At 42.8% G+C, this 26,193-nt stretch overlaps 1 protein-coding gene across 1 annotated transcript in view; it reads left to right on the forward strand.

Moving 5' to 3' along the window:
- The first annotated feature begins 1,384 nt into the window (after nt 1-1,384).
- Nucleotides 1,385-26,193, forward strand: part of cntn2 (contactin 2) — a 77,341-nt gene continuing 52,532 nt past the window's right edge. The window contains exon 1 of the mRNA XM_030729641.1: nt 1,385-1,661. The gene's annotated coding sequence lies outside the window, so the exon portion shown is untranslated. The remainder of the gene's footprint in view (nt 1,662-26,193) is intronic.

Raw genomic sequence — 26,193 nt, forward strand, 5'->3', positions numbered from 1 at the left:
CAGATAAGTTTCCTCTTGCTAACCACCTTTGAAAATGAGTGATATAGAGAAGATGGAGTGTGAAAAAGTTGTTAATAACTCCTTTAGTACATTATCAGGGAACACTGACAATGATGGACAGGGGATGGCAGCTCTTATCGTGTCTGATCTAATAAAACAGGCAAGATGACAGGTGCAGGCTCAGCCAGCACTTTCAGATTAGTATCTGTGAGAAATCACTTGGCTGACTGAAGTGAATTTAATACAAAATGTTACAATAATGAAGTCAATGTAGTACAAACTAGTTTAACTAGTTTTAAATAGTTTAAAATGAACTAGTTTAGTTTTCATTAATTTAAAAATATATAATACATTAATATATTTTAATATCCCTGTAGATATTGACAGTTAACCATGTCACAGTCTGCTTAAGCTTTTTAATTTGCTGATTTTTTTGTTATTAATATATTTTTATATACTGTTTTTGGTTTTAACCTGTGTTTCTGAGCTGTGTTTTTTTTTAACGAAACAGGAAACTGTCTGTTTGCCTTTCTGTAAAAGTCACAGCACCAATACTGAGAAAAGAAACATAACATCCATCTAGGCTACATGTCGGGTACAGTACTGGGGAACTTTAATGGTAAAACACATCTGTGCACCGTTCATTTTTTTTTTTTTTTCTTTTAACACAAATTACATAGTTGGTCATAGTCAGAAATGCTGGAAAACCCTTGGCAGCTGATGAGAAAACACCTGGAATGAGTTGCAGGACGATTGTAATATTTTTTTTTATTTCAGAGCTTACAACTCACATCACTTTTATGCTAAGATTCTTAGATTTTCCTATGTTTTAATTTTATTAATTTTTATTAATTTTATTAATTGCATTTTTAAAATTTTCACAAAATATCCCAATTTGTCCACTAGCAATATTTGTGTTCAGCTATATCTCAGGCTTAATGAAAGAGACTCTTTTGTTATAACTTGCCTTCTGTGTACTGGCCAGCACTACGACATTTTCCAAAATAACTTGATTATGGCTTTTAAATCACTGTCGGCTATTGCTGGAAAATGTGCACTAGGCTAAAAGAAGTGATCACAGTGATCATGTTTTTCTCACTCACTGTCTTGGCATACTGAAAAAAGGAGCAAGCTCATTGTCGTCATGTCAATAGTTTGACGTCAATATGACTGCCATAAAATAGTCGTTTTTTCAAGAAAGAGAAATTCTTTTATAAAAATACATATTTCATATTCTTCAGCATTAAATATGTATGCAGTCATTTGATTACATTTTAAATAAAGTTATCGTAGCTTTGCCAACCTGTCTGCTGTGGGAGACCGGAAGTGCTATTGTAGTTTCGCGTGCTTGACCGTGGTGAGAAGACGCCAGAAGGTGAAGAAAGAAGGAACGTAAAAGGGAGGAACAAATTAGAACAGGAATAATAAAGGGAGAGGCGGAGGCTGGCCCATCACTGACTCACTGAAATTTTATAACGTAGAAGAGGAGAACAGAAGGACGGGAAGGAAGGAACTGAGGACCGTAACAAAGCTGTGTGACACGATCCCGGGTCGCTAAAATACGTTGTTGATTTCAGCGACGTTAGCAGCATCACTTCCACCTCCTGCGCACCATCCGCATCTCTGCTGCTGGGGGAGAAGACTATCCGCATCTCAGCAAGGTAAACAAACCAAAATCTCACATTACGCACCTTTAGTGTAATCTTTTCTCCTTTCTTTTTTAAATTATATTTTCCCACTCTTTAGCTTAATAAGCGCTGGCAGACCTAACAGTTGGTGCGGTTTTTTTGGGACGCTGAAAGGTGGTGTCGCTCTTTGGCCGGGCGGGTATCCTTTTTTTTTTTTTTGTCTGATGCAGCATAGGTGCTGACAGATGTACTTGTGAAAAATCGTTGACAAAGCACGCTTCTTCCATGTTAGGTGGCCAACATTAGAACAGACTTCTTGCAAAATCTGCAAGTTTAATGTCGCTTTACAAGCGTACACACCTCACAACGTGACTTAGATCATTTGATTGTGTTTCTCACTGGTCGACTTCATTATCGATTGTGTTGGTTAGCTACATTTCACGGTATGCCTGTATAAAATACTGAAGAATAGGGTAGTAATTGAGATTTTACTGAATTATATTTCTTTATCCACGACTGATTCAGGAATATTATTCTGTACGTGCACAGTTTGCTGGTTGTCAGAGCTGATTCTTCTGTTCTTGTTAGTTTGGAAACATGTTCATGTAATAATATTTAATGATTCAATAGTGTGCTTAGTGTGGCAAAGGAGCTTTTCTGTGGCTTGTAAAATGCAGTTTGCTGTAGACTGAAAACATTTGGGTTTGACATTAAAATATGAATATGAGACAAAAGATCAACATCTCAGCTTTTATTTCCAGGTATTTTCTGGATCTAACACACAGTTCAGAAGATAGGACCTTTTATCTAAAGCCACCAATTTGTTTGTGAGCATAAGTATCGGAATAGATGACAGATGCATTTTGTTGCCCAGCTGTGTCCTGTTACATTGATCATTCAAACACTAAATAGCGCTGAACTCAGTTTCAGATTTGTGTCTTTCCTGTGCAGACTGCATTTATAGTTAGAGGAGTAACCAACATGAAAACCAGAGAACTGTTTTTGAGTGAAAGATGGCAATCAGTCAGAGCCGTTGTACAAACATTGGCCATAGCCAGTACAAAGAAGAAGAAAGTCGACACTGGTGTTCTAAGTAACAGATGTCACACAGGTAGACCAAGGAAAACAAGATGACAGATGGGGACAGAAACATTGTAATTGCTGTAAAGAAGGATCTTAAAACAACTGTTAGTGACATCAGCAACAACCTCCAGAGGGCAGGAGTGAAGGTATCACAATGTGCTGTTTGCAGAAGAACGGGAAGGCTGGAATTTGCCAAGAAGTACAGAGACAAGCCTCAGACATTCAGAAAAGTTTTGATGGAAAGGCTTAAGTTTGGAGAAAGAAAGGATCTTTTCATGATCCCAAATAAAGAAGCTCATCTGTGAAACAGTGGCGATAACGTCATGACTTGGGTTTGCTTAGCTTGTTCTGGGATGGGCTTATTATTGATGATGTCATGCATGATGGCAGAAACACACACAACACACTACCTCCTGTGGCTCAGGAGGTAGCACGGGTCATCTGCTAATCAGAAGGTCAGTGGTTCAATTCCTGGCTGCTGCAGTCTGCATTCTAAAGGACCCTTGGGCAAGATGTTGAGCTCCTGATGTGTGAATGTGTGTGGAAAGCTTTTAGATGTAGAAAAAAAAGTGGTCGGGTAAATGCAAACGTGGTATAAAGCGTTTTGAATGCTTGACTAGAAAAGCGGTGTAGTAAGAACTTGTTCATTAAGATTTTGTCTGTCAATTTAAAGAAAGATGCAACCAAACTGAATGGGAATCAGAATCAGAATCAGAAGGTTTTTATTGCCATATGGGTGAACAGGTTCACAGCATTAGGAAATTGCTGCGGTACTTCGTGCTTACAGAAAAAACAAATAAGTATAAAAACTATAAGACAATATACAAGTATACAAATTGCAAATATACAGAGATATTAGAGCTATAACTATAACACAATATTACAAAATTACAAAATATACAGTGCAGAGACTAATTAAAAGATAAAAGAATGTAAACTATATTCCACTAATATGTACATCAGTGCAATCAGACAGGTGCATAGACATAGGGTCATCAGCGTTTGTGGAGGGTGGTGGTAACAGTCTTAGGGTTATTGTTCATGAGTCCAACAGCAGAGGGGAAGAAACTGTTCTTATGGCGGGAGGTTCTGGTCCGTATGGACCGTAGCCTCCTGCCTGAGGGGAGAGGGTCAAAAAGTCTGTGCCCAGGGTGAGAGTGGTCGGCTGTGATCCGACCTGCACGCCCCAGTGTCCTGGAGGTGTACAGGTCCTGGAGAGATGGGAGGTTACAGCCAATCACCTTCTCAGCAGGAGAGCCTTCATCAAGCAGCAAGATACTGACTCAAAACTAGGCCTGCAACTAAAGATTATTTTGGTAGTCGCCTAATCTGTCAATCACTCTTCGTGGTCTTTTTTTTTCTTTTTTTGGCTGCAAATATATTTCAGGGTTCTAGCCAGCGGTTGATTACCCGTGCTGAGGTCATCTTGCACCGGGCTCAGAATTTCACTGGTTTGTTACCTGAACAAGTGGGCGCACACCCCGCACACTGCAGTATAGTATTATTTCCCCCTCAATTTGCAGTCTACCACCAGCCACGGCCAGTTTCGCTCACAATGTGCATACGTGATGCAACCAGTATGAAACCAAAAGCCGTAGTAGAGGAAAAAAGGGAGCTCAAAGAACAATTTTTGGGCTTCCTATTAAACATAAAATCCCTGGAGCTTGTCTTGTTTCTTGTCTTCGTAAACTCACACTGATGTTTTACTTAAGGAATGTTGACTAACCATAGCTGCAGGTAAATGTGCATCTTTTTTTTTCAGAGCATCACAACACAGACTGTAGGGATCCACACTACCTATTGTCATTAGGTCACATGATCCAATCAGATTCATGTGCCTTCAGTGACCCATAGGACCAACCATTATCACAGAATATTACATACATAATATTATCCAACTGGTCACCATCATGGAATTAACAAGCTGTCACGGTATTTAGCGTTTAGCAATAGCAAACTAATGCTAAATAGCCCCACCTGGCTAGAACCCTGTATTTGTCCCTCTGTTTATTTATTTATTTTTTACACTTTGCTCATTCGCTCATGTCCATTCCAATAGTTTCAGCAATCTTCCTCCAGGAACTTGTGAGTCCTTATATTGATGCTTTGATTATTATTCCTGATTCTTATTTTCTCACTGAGAAATTCAAAAACTGCACTGAAAAGTAGCCGGAAATGCATGAGAGGTCTCAACAGTGATGAACTGGTTGCGAGTTGCATGGACCCGATGTGTAATTATATTTCTCAAGAGATTGCTGCATAGGTTCAGAGGGGTTTCCGTAGCCGTCTTGTGTGCGCTTCTCAGGAGGACTTTAAGGTTGGTGGGGTTTTTCCTCTTAAGGAGTATTCCACACATTTTGTCATCATCCACAACAAGACACTGGCTTCTATCTGTATTCAAAGAAATCCCATATGGGTCTATGCCGCTTTCTCCCAACTTTTGCTATTTTGCGGACTGGCGCAGTGAGCAGACACACACAGTGAGGTGCCGTATGACGCCCCCAGCTAAAACTGCTAGAGTGGAAAAGAAAAAATTCATATCAGTCCACAAAGCTTTTAAATAAACTGATAAACACAAAAACAAAGGCCATTTTTTTGTATAATTTCAGTATATTTTAGTTAGTTTTCTAAACACGCAATACAGGTTCAGTTAGTTATTGTTTTTTCCTCTTAATTACTTTTTTTTTTTATTTCAGTTAACGAAAATGTTTTTTCAATTTCAGTTTTTGCTGTTTTGTTTGTTTTCATTAACAATAATAACCTTGTCTAAGACAACCTCCACATCTGCTTTTGGTTCTATAAGGAAATTTGTGTGTAACCAGTGTTAATTTCGTTGACGAACTATTTTCAGTGACGAAATGAATTGACACTTTCGTCAATGAATGAAAACAAGACGAAAATACTTGGTGGGGATGACATCCAATCAGAACGTATTTAATTTTGTGACAGGGCCGGACAAGTTAGGAAAACAACCAATCAAAATCACAGTTGCACAAATTTGATCTAAATCTGAGACGGCCACACTAACCTGTGAATTTTTAAGGCAGAGCAGGCCTACTCATCAATATTTTATTGTTATGCTCAATAAACAAGGTCAGGTAAATAAAGATGTTCTTTGTTCAATATGTTCAATATGTTTCTATTGTGTTTCAAGCATTAACAATATTCCATAACTTTTAATAAATGTTTAATTTCGTGTAAGTGTGTAAAATGACTAATTCAAGGGAACTGAAAAAAAAAAAGCATTTACACCTTACACCAGGGCGCTTCAACTCCAGGCCTCGAAAGCCCCCGTCCTGCAGGTTTTATATGTGTCCCTGATCCAACACGCCTGAGTCAAATGGCTGAATTACCTCCTCAGGATGCAGTCAAGTTCTTCAGAGTCCTGCTAATGACTTCTATATTTGACTCAGGTGTGTTGAAGCAGAGACACATCTAAAACCTGCAGGACAGGGGCTCTCGAGGCCTGGAGTTGAAGAGCTCTGCCTTACACCCTTTATATTTTAGTCGACTGAATCAACTGTAGATTTAGTCAACTGTATTCTTACACCAATTAAAACTAGACAAAAACTATTCAGATGACGAAATTATGACTAAAACTGAATTACATTTTTGTCAAAAAACTGACTTAAACTAAATCAAAATTTGCTGTCGAAATTAAAATTAACAATTTTTTTTTCAAATTTTCTTTTAAATTGTGTCAATTTATTAGTTTAGACTGTAATGGATTAATGAAGAAATGTTTGCTGGGAATAGTTTTGGTGATTTGCAAAATGTCAAATTGACTGTAGAGTTTTATCCATCCATCTATCCGTCTATAATTCATTTATACTTCAGAAAGTGAAAGTTTTTAAGCATGAAAGCAGTCAAAAGAATTTAAAACTATACAAGTCAATTTTTGTGATGAAAACGCCATATCATGGTGACACTGCACCGTGTTTATATACACCCAGCTTGCCAAAAACTCTACATATTTAAATTTACAATAATGGATTACACAGCATCCATCCATCCATCCATCCTCATCTGCTTATCCTGTACATGGTCATGAATTTCATTACAGTAGAAGTCTTTCTGAAATTGGCGTAACTAAGTTTAAGGATATATTTCCCACTGTAATCTTCATTTTCAGCAACCTAAACTCTTCTCTACTCCCATAGAGGTCGATTATCTTGTTAATAGTGTTACAGCCTCCCTGTGTATGATTCTGCATACTGTGGCTTCTCTGAAAAAGAAAGCCTCAAATCAGAAGTGCTTGAATCCTTGGTATAACTCACAAACGTGGAGCTTAAAGCAGATAACCCGTATGCTGGAGAGGAAATGGTATCTCACTTCATTTAGCTTTGAAAAAGAGGTTGTTGCTCTATTAAAAAAAAAAAAAAGGAAAAAAAAAACCTTCAGAAAAGCTAGTACGTCTTACTATTTGTCACTAATACATGAAAATAAGAATAACCCCAGGTTTGTTTTCAGTACTGTCCACAATGACAGAGTCAGAGCTTTGTTGAGTGTAGTGTTCTTCTAGCCTTAATTAGTAATGACTTCATGAATTTCTTCACAAATACAATTTTAACATTAGAAAAAAAAATATTCATTACCATCTCAAAGACATATCATTATTAGTATTTCAATACTACTGATATTTATTTAGGCTCTTACTCTCAAATGGATCTTTCTGAGTTAACTTCAAAAGTTACTCCCCAAAGCCATCGATGTGTCTGTTAGACCCCATTCATACAAAACTGTGCAAAGAAGTCCTACCCTTAATCAATCCTTCAATCTTAAATATGATCAGTCTATCTCTATTAATGTGCTACATACCATAGGCATTTTAAGGTGGCAGTAATTAAACTATTGCTTAAAAAGCTGTCATTTGACCCAGCTGTCTTAGCTAATTAAAGGGCAAGCTCCAAGCTTCCTTTATCTCTAAAATACATTCACTAATGCTGTTTCTTTACTGTGATGAATTCTGAAACATGAGTGAAACTCTTCAAATAAACCCTTCCTCTGCAGATGATCAGTTAGCTGTTTTCCAACTACAGTACCAGTCAAAAGTGTGGACACACTCACCCATTCACATGAATGTGTGTGTCGTGATTGTGTCCAAACTTTTTAGATATCTTATACATGGTATCTAACCAGACACTCATTCCAGATGGCCTCCAGTAATACTGTGAGGGATCTTGCAATCATTTTTGACCAGGATATGTTCTTGAATACCCATATTAAACAAATATGTAGGACTGCTTTCTTGCATTTGCCCAGTATCTCTAAAATTAGAAACAGCCTGTCTGAGAGTGATGCTGGAAAAACTAGTTCATGCATGTATTACTTCTGGACTATTGTAATTCATTATTATCAGGTTGTCCTGAAAGCTCCCTGAAAAGCCTTCAGTTGATCCAAAATGCTGCAGCAAGAGAACTGACAGGGACTACAAAGAGAGAGCATACATATTAAAAAAGAAAGACTGAAATACCACATTGTCATAAGTATTCAGACCCTTTGCTCATTATTGAGTAGAAGCACCCTTTTGAGCTAGTACAGCCATGAGTTTTCTTGGGAATGATGCAACAAGTTTTTCAGACCTGGATTTGGGGATCCTCTTCCATTCTTCCTTGCAGATCCTCTTCAGTTCCATCAGGTTGGACGGTGAACATTGGTGGACAGCCATTTTCAGGTCGCTCCAGAGATGCTCAATTGGGTTTAGGTCAGGGCTCTGGCTGGGCCAGTCAAGAATGGTCACAGAGTTGTTCCGAAGCCACTCCTTTTTTATTTTAGCTGTGTGCTTAGGGTCATTGTTTTGTTGGAAGGTGAACCTTTGGCCCAGTCTGACGTCCTGAGCACTCTGGAAGAGGTTTTTTTTCCAGGATATCTCTGTACTTGGCCACATTCATCTTTCCTTCAGTTGCAACCAGTCGTCCTGCCCCTGCAGCTGAAAAACACCCCCACAGAATGATGCTGCCACCACCATGTTTCACTGTTGGGATTGTATTGGGCAGGTGATGAGCAGTGCCTGGTTTTCTCCACACATACCGCTTGGAATTAACACCAAAAAATTCAATCTTTGTCTCATCAGATCAGAGAATATTATTTCTCATAGTCTGGGAGTCCTTCATGTGTTGTTTGGCAAACTCTATGCAGGCTTTCATATGTCTTGCAATGAGGAGAGGCTTCCATCAGACCACTCTGCCATAAAGCCCCGACTGATGGAGGGCTGCAGTGATAGTGTAACACTGTTCAGTGCACTGTAACACTGCACTATGTCAGGAAAGGTCAGAATTAGGAAAAGGTCCTCTAAACCAAAGCATTGTATGAAGCACAGACAGGGACAGCTGTGGCAGAGGAGATTCAAGGCATCCTGGAGGAGTTTGGTGTAAAAGTGATGGTTGTGGCAGCCACTGTGGATAATGCAGCAAACATCGATGTAGCTGTGAAAAAGCTGAACATTATCAAGTTTCCATGTTTTGGGCACACACTAAACCTTGGAGCTCAGAAGCTGTACAACTGCAGTACAGTTTCCATTGTCACTGTGTGTGTGTATATGCCTTTCAGAGCTGCCCCAGCACATGCTCCTCTTAAAGCATGTAGAAAACAATCTCCCTGTGTTTTGCTCTCTTCACCATGTGTTTGCAGAGCTGCAGTAGTGTCTGTGACACATACAGTAACTTGCTTTATAATGGGTGAATCATTATCATTATCTGTGGATTAGTGCAATGTATACCTATTACAAAATAGGCCCACTGCACATTGTATAGCTTCTACGGACATGATTGTGTTTTCTGTTGCATTTTCCATCCATCCATCCATTCTCTTCCGCTTATCCGGCGCCGGGTCGCGGGGGCAGGAGCCTAAGCAAAGAAGCCCAGGCTTCCCTCTCCCCAGCCACCTCCTCCAGCTCATCCGGAGGGACCCCAAGGCGTTCCCAGGCCAGCCGAGAGATATAATCCCTCCAGCGTGTCCTGGGTCTACCATGGGGCCTCTTCCCGGTGGGACATGCCCGGAACACCTCACCTAAGAGGCGGCCAGGAGGCATCCTAATCAGATGCCCGAGCCACCTCAACTGGCTCCTTTCGATGTGGAGGAGCAGCGGCTCTACTCTGAGCCCCTCCCGGATGGCCGCACCTCTCGCCTTATCTCTAAGGGAGAGACCAGCCACCCTTCGAAGGAAACTCATTTCTGCCGCTTGTATTCGCGATTTTATTCTTTCGGTCACTACCCAAAGCTCGTGGCCATAGGTGAGGGTAGGAACGTAGATCGACCAGTAAATCGAGAGCTTCGCTTTTACACTAAGCTCTCTCTTCACCACGACGGACCGGTGCAGCGTCCGCATCACTGCAGAAGCAGCCCCGATCCGTCTGTCGATCTCCCGCTCCCTTCTCCCATCACTCGTGAACAAGACCTCGAGATACTTGAACTCCTCCACATGGGGTAAGAACTCGTTCCTGAGCCGGAGAGAGCACTCCACCTTTTTCCGGCTGAGGACCATGGCCTCAGAGTTAGAGGTGCTGATTCTCATACCGGCCGCTTCACACTCGGCTGCGAACCGTTCCACTGCGAGCTGGAGGCCACCCCCTGATGAAGCCAACAGAACCGCATCATCCGCAAAAAGCAGAGATGAGACTGTGAGGCCACCGAGGAAGAAGCCTTTCTGGCTACGCCTAGAAATTCTGTCCATAAAAATTATGAACAGAATCGGTGACAAAGGGCAGCCCTGACGGAGTCCAACACCCACAGGAAACAAATCCGACTTATTACCAGCTATACGGACCAAGCTCTCACTGCGGTTGTACAAAGACTGAATGGCCCGCAACAATGGGCCAGACACCCCATACTCCCGCAGGACCTCCCAAAGGACACCCCGAGGGACGCGGTCGAATGCCTTCTCCAAGTCCACAAAGCACATGTAGACTGGTTGGGCAAACTCCCACGCACACTCGAATATCCATGAGAGGATAAAGAGCTGGTCTAGCGTTCTGCGACCAGGTTGAAAACCGCATTGTTCCTCCTGGATCCGAGGTTCGACTAACGGACGGACCCTCCTTTCCAGCACCCTGGCATAGACCTTACCGGGGAGGCTGAGGAGTGTGATCCCCCGAAAGTTGGAGCACACCCTCCGGTCTCCCTTCTTAAAGATGGGGACCACCACCCCGGTCTGCCAATCCATTGGCACTGCCCCAGATCTCCACGCGATGTTGCAGAGGCGTGTCAACCAAGACAGCCCTACAACATCCAGAGCCTTCAGGAACTCAGGGCGAATCTCATCCACCCCAGGGGCCCTGCCACCAAGGAGTTGTTTAACTACCTCAGTGACCTCACCCCCAGTGATGGTCAAGTCATCTCCCTCGTCCCCAGACTGTGCTTCCACTACAGAAGACGTGTCAGTGGGATTCAGGAGGTCCTCGAAGTATTCCTTCCACCGTCCGACTATAGCCTCAGTTGAAGTCAGCAGCACCCCACCCACACTATAAACCGTGTGAGTGGAGCACTGCTTTCCCCTCCTGAGTCGCCTGACGGTTTGCCAGAATTGCTTCGATGCCGTCCGAAAGTCTTTTTCCATAGCCTCACCGTAATCCTCCCACACCCAAGTTTTTGCTTCGGCCACTGCCCGAGCTGCATTCCGCTTGGCCTGCCGATACCTGTCAGCTGCCTCCGGAGTCCCACAGGCTAACCAAGCCCGATAGGACTCTTTCTTCAACTTGGTGGCTCCCTTCACCTCCGGTGACCACCATCTGGTTCGGGGGTTACCACCACGACAGGCACCAACCACCTTGCAGCCACAGCTCTGAGCAGCAGCCTCAACAATGGAGGTGCGGAACATGGTCCATTCGGACTCAATGTCCTCAGCCTCCCTCGGAATGCTGTCGAAGTTCTGCCGGAGGTGGGAGTTGAAGATCTCCCGGACTGGGGCTTCTGCCAGGCGTTCCCAGCGCACCCTCACAATACGTTTAGGTGTGCCAGGTCTGTCCAGCATCTTCCCCCGCCACCTGATCCAACTCACCACCAGGTGGTGATCAGTTGACAGCTCAGCTCCTCTCTTCACCCGAGTGTCCAGAACATACGGCCGCAGATCTGATGATACGATTACAAAATCGATCATCGACCTGCGACCTAGGGTGTCCTGGTGCCATGTGCACTTATGGACATCCTTATGTTCGAACATGGTGTTCGTTATGGACAAACTGTGGTTTGCACAGAAGTCCAATAACAAAACACCATTCGGGTTCAGATCGGGCAGGCCGTTCCTCCCAATCACGCCACTCCAGGTCTCACTGTCATTGCCCACGTGAGCCTTGAAGTCTCCCAGCAAGACTATGGAGTCCCCAGATGGAGCACCCTCCAGCACCCCACCCAGCCACTCCAAAAATGGTGGGTACTCTGAACTGTCATTCAGCGCATAAGCGCAAACAACAGTCAGGACCTGTTCCCCAGCTCGAAGGCGCAGGGAAACTACCCTCTTGTCCACCGGTGTAAACTCCGACGTACAGGCAGCAAGCCGGGGGGATACAAGAATACCCACCCCAGCTCGCCGCCTCTCACCGAGGGCAACTCCAGACTGGAACAGAGTCCAGCCCTTCTCCAGGAGACTGGTTCCAGAGCCCAGGCCATGCGTTGAGGTGAGCCCAACTATATCTAGCTGGTATCTCTCAACCTCACGCACTAGCTCAGGCTCCTTCCCCACCAGAGAGGTGACATTCCATGTCCCAATAGCCAGTTTCGATAGCCGGGGATCGGTCCGCCAGGGCCTCCGCCCTCGGCCACCGCCCGACACACACTGCACCCGACCCCTACGACACCTCCTGCAGGTGGTGGGCCTACAGGAGGGTGTTGCATTTTTATCTTTGTTTTTATTATGTGTAGTACGGCTGCTGCAATACAGAAACTTTCCCTATGGGGATGAATACAGTTATCTATCTATCTATCTATCTATCTATCTATCTGTCTATCTGTCTATCTATCTGTCTATCTGTCTATCTATCTGTCTATCTGTCTATCTATCTGTCTATCTGTCTGTCTGTCTGTCTGTCTATCTGTCTATCTGTCTATCTGTCTATCTATCTACCTTTTACCAGCATAGTGTTAGTTTTTTTTAATTTGTGATTTTATGGGATGTCTTTTATATTTTGTGATATTCGCAATGCTTCTGCTGCAGGAATGTCAGGGCTCAGGATTCAGACAGACACTTATTATCCTCAGCATGAACAAAGTATTGAAGTTGCACAACAGCACTTCTAACTAAATGCCCTAAATGTCACTTAACCAGATTGAAATGGCACAGTGCTCACATCGTTCATTATTGCTGCGGCTGTCATGTCATTAACTGAAACTGATCACGGCTTTTATTACTTCTGTGGCTTCATCCATAATTTTCTCATAACATTATTTAGTTAGTCTTTTAGGAAAAAAGGGAGATGGAGGAAGCATCTATTCATTGAATGTCTGGATTGGACCTGTGCACTGTGGTCTTTCTTTTATTAAACCTACACAACTAGTACCAAGAATACACCTGCCCACACAGTGTCTGCATAGCAATTCTGAGTCATGTATGATCGTACAGTACCAGTCAAAAGTTTGGACACACTCACCCATTCATATAAATGGGTAAGTTTGCCCAAACCTTTGACTGTATAATATAATACAGTATGGTATAGTAGTGTTTTAAGATACAAGTTGGAGCCTATCCCAACTGTCATATGGTACCTTGGAAAGATTGCTAGTCTATTGCAGGGCTAACACAGAAAACGGACAATCATTCACACTCACGTTCACAACTGTTGCCAATTTAGAATTATCAATTAACCTAACCAATGCATGTCTGTGAGAGGAAGCCAGAGTACCTGGACAGTACCATGCAAACATGGGAAGAACATGCAAACTCCACACAGAAGGGTCCCAGCCAGCCAGGATCTTCTTCCTCTAAGGCAGTGGATCTCAAATCCAGGCCTTGTGGCCCAGTGTTCTGCAGTGTCTGCTTCAACACACCTGAGTCAAATATAGAAGTCATTAGCAGGACTCTGGAGAACTTGACTGCATACTGAGAAGATAATTCAGCCATTTGATTCAGGAATGTTGGATCAGGGACACATCTAATACCTGCAGGACACTGGGCCACGAGGCCTGAATTTGAGAATCATGGCTCTAAGGTAACAGTGCTAAACACCGCACCACCATGCTATATCAGTATTAACATAGTTTTACAATTTGTAAATGGTAAATGGACTAGTTCTTATATAGCACTTTTCTACTCTGTCTGAGCACTCAAAGCACTTATATGCTTATACAATTGTCACAATAAACACCTTGTTCGAACATAAGAGATTTGCTCAGAGTTGAAGGCTCTGGATTGTAGGGCTGTCTTGGGTGACACACTTTTGGAACATCGCGTGGAGATCTGGGGCGTTGACACTGGATTGGCAGACCAGGGTGGTGGTCCCCATCTTTAAAAAGGGAGATTGGAGGGTGTGCTCAATCTATCAAAGATCACACTCCTCAGCCTCCCCGGTAAGGTTTATGCCAGGGTGCTGAAAAGGAGGGTTTATCCATTAGTCAAACCTCAGATTCAAGAGGAAGAATGCGGTTTTTGTTCTGGTCATGGAACGCTGGACCAGCTCTTCATCCTCTTAAGAACATTTGAATATGTGTGGGAGTTTGCCCATCCAGTCTACATGTGCTTTGTGGACTTGGAGAAGACATTTAACCACGTCCCTTGGGGTATCCTGTAGGGCAGCCATCACCAATAGGCGGACCTCGGTCCGGATCCGGACCGAAATTATGTCTCAAGCGGACCTGAACCTAATACCAAAACAGAAATAACCACTTAATTAAAATCTTGTTGAGCGCTTTCTGGTTTACCGGCGCAGCTTTTACAGTCCTTATGGTAGTAGTGAAGCATCCAAGGAAACCCACTGACCAATTGCATGCAAGTTTGGCTATACCACGTGATACCACCAAGCTGGTTCCTGCTGGCTGGTAAACTTTGTAACAAACAGGGTTATTATAGTCAACGAAAACTAAATAATGAAAACTGAAACAGAAAAAAACATTTTCATTAACTGAAATAAATAAAATCTATAATTAAAAGCAAAAAACAGTATTGTGAGTTTACAAAACTAACTAAAACTAACAGAAATTATAGATAAAATTACCTTTGTTTTCATAATTTTATTAAAAAAAAAACCCTTGTGGATTGATATGAAATCATTTTTTCCACTCTAACAGTTTAAGCTGGGAGCGCCATCGGGCAACTGTGTGCGTGCTCACCGCATCGGTCCGCAAATTAATGACAGCGGCCTGCCAAGTACCGCACTGATCCTTCAGCGTAACCTGACGTACGCCTCCGGAGAAATCGAACTACATGTCGGGTCCACACAGCACACAAGGTTGTGATTAACCTGTTCAGTCCTTGTGCGTTTCTGGCTACTTTTTGCTGCAGTGTTTGAATTCATCAGTGAGAGAATAACAATCAGGAATAATAATCAAAGCATCAATATAAGGACTCACAAATGTCAGCAGATTCCTGCACTGACGCTGAAGTTTGTTGGAGAGTTTATTGAGTTTTGGAGTTCATGTTTTTCTTTATGTTTCTCCTTGTTGATGTTCATGTGTTTCCTTAATATTACACACATTAAACAGGTAATGTTGCTATTTTGTGAACAGTTGGTTGTTGAAAACTAAACGAAAACTAAGCATGAAACCAAATATAAAAACTAATGCTCTGAAAACTAACAAAAAAATCTACAAACAGCACTCTCACATAGTTCCCCTTACCAGTGTCTATGTGCGAAAGGGTCTTGTGAAGGAGGAAGGTTATGGTTATGGATCTGTCTGTGGATCTGTCTGGCCAGTATGCGAACTGTAGTGGGTCGAGGGTGGTGGGCAGTGAGGAGGCGATGAATGTCTTGATGAGTCTCTCAAAACATTTCATCACCACAGAGGTGAGCGCTATGGGTCTGAAGTCATTGGGGCTGCTGGGGTGTGGTTTCTTTGGGGCAGGGACTATAATGGACTTTTTGAAGCAGGTGGGAATCACACACAGTTTCAGTGAGAGGTTGAATATCAGTGTAAACACAGGTGCCAGCTGGTCAGCGCAGGTCTTAAGGACACGTCCGCTAATACCGTCTGGTCCAGCCGCTTTCCTGGTGTTTACACTTCTAAATACCCTCCTCACATCGCGCTCCACCACAGTGAGTGTCTCCGCCCCTCCGGCTGGGAGCGCAGCAGGCTGTCGGCTTTCCGACTCGAAGCGTGCAAAGAAGTTGTTGAGTTCATCAGCCAGAGAAGCGTCGGCACTCATCGGGTGTGTGTGTGGTGCTTTGTAGTCTGTGATGGTGCGTAGTCCCTGCCACAGTCCCCTGGGGTCAGACTGTTGTAGTTGCTGTTCCAGTCTGCGGCCGTAGCGATGTTTGGCCTCTTTCACCGCTCTGCGGATGTTGTATGACGCAGCCTTGTAGTCCTCCATGTTCCCAGAGGCGAGGCCGGAGTTGTAGGCAGCGGTGCGGGACCTCAGAGCGTCGCGGACAGATTTATCCACCCACGGCTTCTGGTTGGGAAAAGTCCTGATGGTCCTCCTAAGCGAAGTGTCATCAACAACTTTCTATCAAAATAAAACAGGAAGTGACACAAACAAGACAAACCGCAAAGCAGACATATAGAAGGGCTGGCACACAAAGGGAATATAAACATGACTAAACAGAATCTAATAGGACAAAACACAAAATGCCAGACATGAGGCCCAGGACCATGACAGTGGTAGCCTCCAGCTCATGGTGGAATGGTTCGCAGCTGAATGTGAAGCAGCTGGCATGACACCATGGCCTCTAAATCTGAGGCCATGTTCCTCAGCTGGAAATGGGTGGAGTGTCCACTTGGCTCAAAGACGAGTTGCTGCCCCAGATGGAGGAGTTTAAGTATCTCAGGTCTTGTCCACGAGTGACAGGAGAAGGAAGCGGAAGATTGACAGATGGATCGGAGCTGCATCTGCAGTGATGCGGACGCTGCACTGGTCTGTTGTGGTGAAGAGGGAGCTGAGTGTGAAAGCGAAGTCCCTACGCTCACCTATGGTCATGAGCTTTGGGTTTTGACCGAAAGGTTGAGTTCACAAATACAAGCAGCAGAAACGAGCTACCTTCGAAGGGTTGCCCCCTGGGCACCTCTTGGTTGAGATGTTCTGGCCATGTCCTCCCAGGAGGCCATGGGGCAGACCCAGGACACGCTGGAGCAGGGGTCTCAAACTCGTGGTCCGCAGGCCGCATCCAGCCATGCCCCCTACTTCCAGACATCAAATCACGGACCGGAAGTAGGGGGCTTGGCCGGATGCGGCCTGCGGACCATGAGTGTGCGTTGTGCTCACTCACAGATTGCTATCAACACAGTTTGCTAGAGAGTGCCGCTATTAGCACTAGTGCTCATTCGGTATTGAGGAGCTCCATCAAAAATTCTTTTGGTTAAACCCAGATTAGCGACTAAACAGAGACCTGCAATAGAAATGTATTTTGGAGGGCACTTCTGAATAAAAATGATTACAACGTTCAGCTCATACACCCCAAGTTTTTCAACAAAAACACAGATAACACAATAACAGCAGTTGTCTTACATGCAGTCTGTCTGCATACACATGCCAAGCGCAAAGAGGCGGAGTTATTATTGAGATGTGAGCTTAGGTGTAGCGAAAGGAAATGTTTTTCTAGCATCCAAAGCAGCAGTGATTGTTCCTGTAACCAGCGTTAAAACCTTTACTAGAAACAGCTGGAGGAGCCCTTCATCAGTGTCAACATGAACAAAATAGAACTTTGTAGTTGCTCTATCCAGCTGTTGTATAAGGTGAAGGGGCAATGGAGAGGAGCTCCTCCTCAAGTCCACTGTCATCTCCACAGTTTTGAGCATGGTCAACTCAACCCCCCGTCTGTATGCAGACTCATCTCTGTTTCAGATGACTGTATCCCATCTGCAAAATATTAGTGCATGTGTTGATGTATGTAAGTAAATGAGATGAAATAGCTGGGGACATGACTGTGTGAGAACTAGAGTGCTATGAAAATTGAGGGGACAGATGTGACATGTCAACAGTGGCTATCCACGCCTTCCCTCCAAAGCTCTCAATGTCTAAGGTGCAGATAAACTTCAGGGGAGATAGCAGTGAAGGGGTGAGTGGGGCCACTTGAGCAGCCCACCAACTCACCAACCTCTGGGTAACACACCTGTCCCCCAAAGTCCAGATCTAGCAAGTTCTCCCTTTTCCAGTGATTCCAGAAGTTATGTAGAAGATGCTGGCGGCATTTCTATCTTTGTGTTAGTTCCTCTCTTGTTGAACTGCGTGTGTGGCTGTCAGTATGGATGGGCTTAGGTGGTAAGGAGTAGAGTTGGTTTCCAATCACAAAGTGAGCTGGGGTGACAGGCTGAAGCTCATGAGGTTCGTTCAGCAAAAGTAAGAGGGCATGAGTTTATTATCGCTCCTGTTTTTGGCTAATAAATCTTTCCAATAAAAAGTTCCATGAAGCTCTTCCCATCACTTTTCTCAAACATGTCTTAACTGATGTCACCAGTCTCTCCCAATTTGCCTCCATGTGATGCCCATTTCTGTGAAATACTTCAAGAGCTCCAGCTCCTTGATGGCTCCCAGGTTCTTGAGCTCTTGATCAGCTTATTTGAAGGTGTGGGTGTTATCTGAATAGAATGTTCTGCAGAGGCCTCGCCAGGATATAAATCTCTTGAATGCCAGGAGAAACATCTTTGTTGGCATGTCAGACACCAGCTCCAGGTGGACTGCACACCTCACAGCACAGTGTCTATAATCTGCAGCCCGACACATTACTCTATTGAAGGTATTTATATTAAATTCATATTTATCATCCAGGAGCCTTTTGCTGATGTGTGGACTTCCTTCTCTTTTTGTTTGCTCATTTTTGGCCTGGCACCCAGTTTTCATGTGTTTTGATTGTGTGTGTCCTTATCACTGAAAAACAGTGTTATCTATGCGTTTTCTGCTTGCATTTCTTGGTTGTAAGATACAGAGGGCCTGCAAAGTCCACTCCGACAGTCTAGAAGGGAGGTGATTGTGTAGTCTGCTCTCGTGGCGGGGCACTGTTGTCTGTGGCTTTGACTCTGAATCTTTTACAAGTATTGCAGGCTGCTATGATTTTCTTGGCCATTTGCCGGGTTCATGGAATTAAATAATTGTCTCTAAATTGTATTAAAGTGTCTCTCATGCCCGAATGAAACACTTGTTCATGACAGTGTCTAATCAACATTTCTGAGAGACTGTGGTTTGAAGGCAGGCTGTATGGCTACCGCTCACTAAAGCTCATGTCTGAGTGTTGAATTCTTTCTCCCAGACAGACAGCCGTCTTTGGGAGATATAATCTAGCAGCTCCTCATCCCAGCTGAGACCTCTTACCCACATGTCCTGGAAGAGACATGCTTATTGTGAACGGTGTCAGAAATCCCACGGATCGAACAGTTTGGATAAAGAGAGCAGAACATTCCTTTCATGTTCTCTTTGTCTTTAAAAATGTTCATGAGGTGCTTCAGATTAAAAACAAAGTCATCATGGCCTCCACTATAGGCCGAGCACCTTTAAAACACAGCCATGTGTTTCAGGTCCTTGGGAAAGGTCAGTGTCACCTTGCTGCCACTTGATCTTCATTTCAGGAGAGTTTGTAGTCCATTTACAGAGGTTCATGCATCAGACATGATTTCCCTTACACTTGTTGTCATTACATAAGCTTCTTTTTTGTTTGAGCTGGCAATAAAATCTCTGAGATACAGAGAATCTTTAATAGTGTTGATGGCCTGTGAATGACTTGCTTGGTATTTCTCTAGGTGATTTCTGATCCTGGCTGTAGCAGAAATGGACTTGATGACACACCAAACACCACACAAATCATTCTCAGCACACATAGTTTTGTGTTTTCAGCATCAGGAGGACCAGTGAACCGCAGGAACCTCAACACACACCCCTGTTTTCTTCTGTGATGCGAATGCTATGTTATACAGCCTGTACCTGACAAGGACGGTGAGGAGGTCTGGGTTCAGGTTTGGTCCAGTGAGCAGACAGTCATTGAGAGATGGGCAGCCATTTTTGTATGCAGAGGCATCAAAAATTACTTTCAACTTGGTTGCTGCCTTGTCCTTTCTTATCAGAGCATGGTGAAAAGTAAGTAGTGTTTGGCATTGTTACCTTTAGCTCCAGCTGTGACTTTAGTCTGTGGGACGTCTTCACATACATTCACATCATCATATCTTTAAAGCAGTTTCACAACAGCTTTTAGTTTTCTTTTCAGGCTTTCAGATCTTTTGGGGGAAATTCCCAGATAGCCCAGAAGTTCTGGTTGGTCATGTTGCCATGGCAATTTAACTTCATATTGGCCTTCTTTGTAGGTGACTGTTGAAGTGTTCTTGAGCCTCGTGGTCCTCTTCCCATTCTTCAGCTTTGCTACAGATGCCCAAAGACTTTTTTTCCCAGAGTGCATGCAGCTGGTTTGAAACCTGTGTGGTCTCTTCTGTGCAGATCTTAATGCATGAAGTTTCACTCATGCTTAATCCTTTATTTACCACGGGCCTACCGGTGTTTATTTTCATTCACCTTATTTACTTTGTTTATACTACACTCTGTAGTTAATGATTAATTGTTATTAATCTCTGGCTCTCTTCCACAGCATGTCTTTTGTCCTGTCTCTCTCCCCTCAGCCCCAACTGGCCGCGGCAGATGACTGCCCCTCCCTGAGCCTGGTTCTGCTGGAGGTTTCTGTTAGAGGGGAGTTTTTCCTTCCCACTGTCACCAAATACTTGCTCATAGGGGGTCATTTTGACTGTTGGGTTGTCTCTGTATTATTGTAGGGTAATACATAGTCCCTTGAGGCAACCGTTTGTTGTGATTTGGCGCTATATAAATAAAATTGAATTCAATTCCATTCAATTCACGGACTTCCGGCAACATATTACCATAACCCTTTGTTGGGTGTGAGGCACAATTTCTCAGCTTTCAGAAACTGTTCAAATTTTTCTGATAGGACAAAAGCATAATTATGGTAATTCAAAGTATGTGTGATAAGATGTTTCAGTGGTGATACGCTTGATGTTAACCAGCTGTTCAAGGGTAGATAACAGGTAAGGGCAGGTAACAGGTGTATCAGTGATGATCACCTGTTGTTATTAAAGGCTTAACAGCGACACTGGGCCATATGCTGTCTCAGTGGCAACTAATGTGTCTGACAGTCTCTTGACTTTACCAGCTACCATTTTCCAGTAGTGATCAGTACCTATCAGTGCTGACAGTTTCAGGGCCTTGTCAGTTTTTTCTTAGACATCTGCTGACATTAGTCCTCTTCTTTTCAGTTGTTCCTGGATTTTCTTTCCTTGTACCTGAATGACTTCAGAGCTAACTTGAGGTGTTTCAACAGCTTCAATCTCAGTAGTTAATTTTTTAATGCATATGTTCTGAAGAATCAACTTTATAACATTACACTCTGTCGCTACTGGAGTGTCACTGTCAAAGATGTGAAGCTCTAAAATCTCTTTCCTCACAACAGGTAATCCTGAGGCTTTCACCCACTTCTCCAGGACAAAGCTCCACTGACTTCCTCCATGTGACAAGGTGCTTTGGTTGTTTCCTTTGTTCCCTGCGCCAATACAATCACTGTTTGCAGGAGAACTGTGTTCTGCTTTACTGCACTTGTCTTCACTGTATGTGGGGCCACAGATGAGACTACAACTGCACTTGTCTCTTGAGCACAATCATCTCCGTGCCAAAGAGGTCATCCATCACCAGCCTAAATGATTACTGCCCTGTGGCCCTCACTTTGGTAATCATGAAGTGCTTTGAGAGACTGGTTCATCAGCACATCAACGGCGAGCATATGGAGAGGGTCCACATCTTCAGGTTTCTTGGTGTCCTCATCTCTGCTGCTCTCTCTTGGACAGATAACATCACAGCTGTTATCAAGAAGGCTCAGCAGTGACTACACGTCCCCAGGGGTCCTCAGAAAGAACAACTTGGACTCGAACCTGCTGCTGACCTTCTACCACTTACCAGTTGAGAGCCTGCTGATATACTGTATCACAGTATGGTACAGCAGCTGCACTGAGGCAGACAGGGGGAGGCTTCAGAGGGTAGTTAAGACTGTACAATTCAATTTAATTTTATTTATATAGCGCCAAATCACAACAAATAGTCGCCTCAAGGCGCTTTATATTGTAAGGTAAAGACCCTACAATAATAAGGTTGTTGGCTGCCCTCTCCCCTCCCTGATGGACATCTACACCTCCTGCTGCCTCAGCAGAGCCAAAAACATAATCAAGGGCAACTCACACCCAGGCTTTGAAATGTTTGACCTGCTGACCTCTGGTAGGCACTACAGGTGCATCAAAGCCAGAACAGACTTATAAACAGTTGGTTTGCCAAAGCAATAACCACCCTGATTTCACACACTCACCCAGTCTAACTGTGCAATACCTACATCTCTGTGCAATATTTATATCATTCATACTGAACAATATCTTGTCATCCCTATAATGTGCAATATTAATTCACCAAAGTGCAATACTCACCCATCTTCATGTTTATAAGTATATACTTATCTATTTTTTTATACATTCTCTTCTATTTTATATTTTTAGGAAGTGTGACTTTCTACAGCATGGCCCTGAACAGGAGTGGTCCTCCATTCTCATTGTACATTCCATATAATGACAAATAAAGGCATTCTATTCTGTTCTATTCTATTTCACCTTAGTAACACATTGTGGGGTGGTGTCTTTGTTAGCACACACTGCATGAGCTCCCCTTAGTTTTGCAAAATTCGATCATGTGTCACTGTCCCAAGCATATGAAACACCATCCCATTTTTTTCAGCTTTTCTTTTCTGATGTTGAGTATTTGATGTTGAGTATGTTATCTATACAGATTTGTGACTTTTTGTGATGAGCTGTCACAGAATATACATCCTGCAAGCTGTAGGTGTAAAGCATAGCCACTGATGGTAGACTTGCACTTCGAAAAAATTTCCACTTGCTGGATTAGGTTTGTATCTATGCTGGTTAGGAGACTGGTTCAGTCTTCTGGCCCCTTACCTTGGTTTGGTGCATGGCATCCTCTCTGCTTTCAACTCCTTGTTTAAGAAGGGCTAGGAGCTCTGGCACCTTCAGCTTATGTTCTGAACTTATCTCACGTGTTTTTGACATGTGTTCACTCACAATCAGGTCCTATCGTCCAAACCTCTCTTGCAGCATGTCTATTGCAGCATTGTAATTGCCTTCTGTTATCTTTAACCCTGTGATGGCTCTGGATGCTTGACCCATTAAATAAGACTTTCAGTTTTACTCTGTTTATAATTATCATAGATCGCAGTCTGAAACTGGTCCCAGAATTCTTGCCACATTGATATGTCACCATCGTATTTGTTTATGTATAACTTGGGTAACTTTACTGCTGCTCTGCCGGTCAGTCTGCATGCAGGGAGGTGGGTGTATGGGTGTATGGGTGCTCATGTTGCTCAGCCGCAGGGATCTGTGATTGCCCATGGCTGCTGTGTCACTTTCAGTTAGTCTAGTTGATACTCCTGATACTCCACAGTCTTTACCATGTCTGCCTCCAGCTCATCTGACGCCATGATACCAATATCTCACTGACTCCAGGACTCTTGCTTGTCTTAATATTATAAAAAAAAAAAAAAAAATGTCTGTATCTTTTTCTCTCTACTGCCAGCAGACAGCGAGCAACTGTCTGTGTTAGTCAATGGTGAGACATTAGATGTGGTTGAACAATTTAAATATCTTGGAGTAGTTTTTGATTACAATCTAAATTTCAAGCAGCATGTAAAGAGAATTTCACTTATAATCAAACTGAATTTTTTAAACTACAGACATATAAGACCTTCACTGATGACAGACTCTGCAAAGGTTTTTATGCATGCCGTGATATTTAGTCAAAGCTTATTGTTATATTACATGGTCCCATACTTCAAAGGCCATTTTGAAGCCCTTAAAGTCTCTTTTTAAGAAAACACTGACATTTTTTGACTTTAAGCCTTTACAGTATCATCCATTTTGGAGTTTGATAGTTATCAGATTTTTATGGATGCTTGCCTTATTTTTAAAGTTTAAATGGACTCGCTCCTCAACAAAACAAGTAATACAGTAAGCATTCCATAGTGATGGTAATGTACGGTGGCGCCGGACTAAATTTGGCCAAATGGTGGTGTCCATTAGAGGCACGCAGTCGTGGAACACACTGACAGCTTATATCAGGAACTGTGGCACCTAATCTAGTTTTAAAAATTCTTTAAAACATTGGTAGAAGACCGACTGGAGGTGCACTCATATGTAGATTACTCTGTCTATTTTGTTAGGATATCCTATCTTTATTGTAACTTTTGTTATTTGTGTTATGTGTTACATAGGTGGTGTTTGTATTATTTTCTGCTCTTTGTTTTGTTGAATGCTTCTTGTCCTTAACCTGCCTGAGAACAACGGATGAAAACTAGCTTTTGTGCTAAGTCCGGCATATTTGCATTGATGCCTATTGCTGACATGTTGATTAATATGCATTGTCCAGCTAATTGCCAAGAGATTAACTTCATTCACCAATAACATGGACATTAGTGCCTTTATTTGGTCATAACTCACATCATCCTTGGATAATTTCTCAGGAGTTTTGTTGTGAAGGCTATTAGAACGCAACACTTCTTTTAGTCACTGTAGCTGCTCCGTCATTGTCCTGGTTGGTTTTGGTTGTTAGCTTGTTGCAACAATTGATAATGGTTCTCATCTGCACTTATTAGTCTACCTGTGTCCCAGGCTTTGGCACCAAAAAATGTGGGAACTTAACTGCAGTTACTAATGAAATGAAATGAAGCTGGACATCATTATTTCTTTTATGTTTACTGAATAAAAGAAAACAGCCACATTAGTACACAAAACTCTATTCTCCCATTTTTTTTCTTAACACTAATCTGATTCTTTTTCTCATCATAATGCACATGTAACACAAACACCACCTTGTGGACTGAAGTGCAATAGCATGTAAATCAAATCATGTTTTTACTTAACTTATCCTTTCCTTTAACCATTATAATAAAAATTGTGAAATGTAAGTTATGAATTAATAATGAACTAAGGATACAACCTGTTTCCTCGATTGATCATGATTAATCATTAGCACATATAATACTGTATATACAATCCATTTATGCTCATAGGTTTTGATCATATTGTGAACACAAGTAAATCATGCATACCCCTCTAAAGATCATGTAAACTATATCCTGCTTATGAGTACTGCATGTTGAAAAGCCTTATTGTGCATGTTTTAGAGGAAGAAATGACAATGAACCTGTTCCCATAGGTATTCGTCAGATCACTTGGCCACTGTGTGATTTTGTATAAATGTGGATTGCACTTGCATAGAAAGCGGCTCTCTGTTTAACATGGTAAGAAGTGGCCAAGGGTTTATAGAGCCACCACTGTTCCCCAATGATTACACACACACACACACACACACACACACACACACACACACACACACACACACACAGATAATAGATGTTTCTCTACGTCCTGATGAAGTCACTCACACTGTGCATGAAGTCACCCTGTTCCCAGGCACCACACTCGTTAATGGGAGTCTAATAGTTGGGTCCTGGTGCAGCAGGAAATTTTTATCCAAGCTTCTAGCAGTGACCTTGGTGCTGGATCACAATTACTTACTATGCACTGCGGCCTTAAGTCTCATCTAGATCAGGCATGTCCAATGTGTGGCCTGCTGGCACAAGCAATGAATACAACTCAGCATGCAGTTCCTCTTTTTTAACTCATAGAGGCAGTGGCGTGTAACAGATGTCTGCCAACTGCTTCAAAACCTTAAACAGAAGATTGAATGATTATAATCATTCATTGATGACATCACAGCTCAGCTCCAGTGTTTCTATTGCCTTCCAGTTTAAATTTACTGACTGCTTGGCTTTAAAAACGTCTTCTCTGAATAAAAACATGAAACGTGTATACACAGCTCTGCTGCTTACTTTGCAAAAACAGGCCAGATGTTAAAATTGTGTTATTTTCATTCCAGAAGACTTCCACCACTTACAACAGACAGATGTTTAGAATACAGTCAAATAAATATTAACATTTTAAAACATATAATTTGATCATTTCTGGAGCAGGCTTGTCATCAGTCTTCACCATCTCCATGAACAGCATCAACATGCCGCTATGATGTTCCCATTCCCAGTGAAAAGGCTCTCGTGCTCTCTTCCTGAGAAAAATATTTTTAATATCAGTTGTATCGATTTTCTCAGCAACAAATGAAGCACTGAAATAACTAAACATCAGCCATTAGAGATCATCTGAATGAATTATATCTGTGTTTAACTTCCACTCAGCGGCAAAAGCATGCGGGAGTTTTGAAAATGATGTGCCGGCCGTCAGGCATTCTCCCCGGGTATAGCGAGCCTCGTCCAGCCCAGCAAGCGGGAGCTGATGTTAGAGCACTCGG

Source organism: Archocentrus centrarchus, chromosome 5, assembly GCF_007364275.1.
Source record: "Archocentrus centrarchus isolate MPI-CPG fArcCen1 chromosome 5, fArcCen1, whole genome shotgun sequence".
In the NCBI taxonomy this organism is placed as follows: Eukaryota; Metazoa; Chordata; class Actinopteri; order Cichliformes; family Cichlidae; genus Archocentrus; species Archocentrus centrarchus.